Below are 1,353 nucleotides of genomic sequence, written 5' to 3' on the forward strand. Positions count from 1 at the left end.
TAAAATCAGGTTGGAAAGGTAAATAGAAGCTTAACTGTGGAGAGTCTTGAATTCCGGGCTAATGGTTTTCTATGTTGTTCTCTAAGCAATAAAGTGCCACTTAAAAGTTTGGAGTGATAGAGTATTATGGCTAGATCTGTGTATCCGAAAGATTATTTTCTTAGCATGTGATGTAGGAATTGGAGACAACGCCTTGAAGGACTAAAACCAGTTTAAAAGCTATTGCAATAGTCCAATAGTCCAGGTTATGTATGACCAGGCTTTAACTAGGATGTTGACATTGTGAGCAGAGAGAAGGGGACAGATATGAGAGACCTAGAGATCAAATTTATAGAGGTTGGCAACTAATTTAATGTGGGGAGTGGGTGAGTAAGAAAGAGAAATCAAAGATAACTGAGATTTCAAGCCTAGATGTCTTAAGAGTGGATACGTTTGGAAGGAGGGACAGATTCTGAGACACACATTAGAAGCAGAGTTCAGTTTTGGAATTTGGCAAGAAAGAGAGATACTTCCTGTTAAATGAGGCTGAAGGGCTATGGCAAACAATATGCTATGTAAACTGAATGATAGAAATGTAAGATATTTATAGTAATGATCCTGTGGTCAATGGAGACTTACTGCTATTTCCAGCTTGGGACTATAGCAAAGAATAATTTCTGTGGATGAATTGTCATTAGGGTTTTTATAGCATGAACTGGAGGCAGGGAATAAATTAAGAGGTGATTGACACAGTCTAGTAATGAGGTAGCGAGTGGCTTGGATGAGCAGTTCACAAAGGCATGCCACAAATTTTCTCTAGAGGTACCACAGATTATAATTGTTGTAATTTTGTGTACTTGCACAAATCTATCAAATCTGTAGTGTGCCATGTTTCTTCATGGCAAAGAATAATACTATGTTTTGAGCAAAGAAAGTTTAGCCCAGATATTAGCACAGTCATCTGAGGTGGCTGTTGGACCTGTGGAGGAGGAAGGTGGCTGCTGCTGCTAATAATCTGGTAAGCCAGTCATGACTCAGCCAGATCTAGAAGTCTGAGCTTCCCCCCCCCCCAAATTCAATGGAATATTACAGAACTGAATGTGTTGATTTGAGATCTAGGAAGCTTGGTGAAACCTCTGTGTGTGACAGAACAGAAATGGGAGGAACCAGGTTACCGCAGTGTTTTCATTATGTGTCTGGGCTTGTATTTCCCTGTATTATATCTGATACTGAGGAATGTCTAATGCAGCCTTATGCATTCCCCAGGTTCATGGAGAAATGATAAAATGGCATACATAAATGGATGAGGAGTAATGACAGTGTCACATAGTGCAGGACAGCTGTTCCAATAAGAATGCTTTCTGAGCCATTCTC

The sequence above is a fragment of the Phascolarctos cinereus genome, unplaced genomic scaffold (assembly GCF_003287225.1).
Source record: "Phascolarctos cinereus isolate Bilbo 61053 unplaced genomic scaffold, phaCin_HiC Scaffold_4;HRSCAF=312, whole genome shotgun sequence".
NCBI classification, from domain to species: domain Eukaryota; kingdom Metazoa; phylum Chordata; class Mammalia; order Diprotodontia; family Phascolarctidae; genus Phascolarctos; species Phascolarctos cinereus.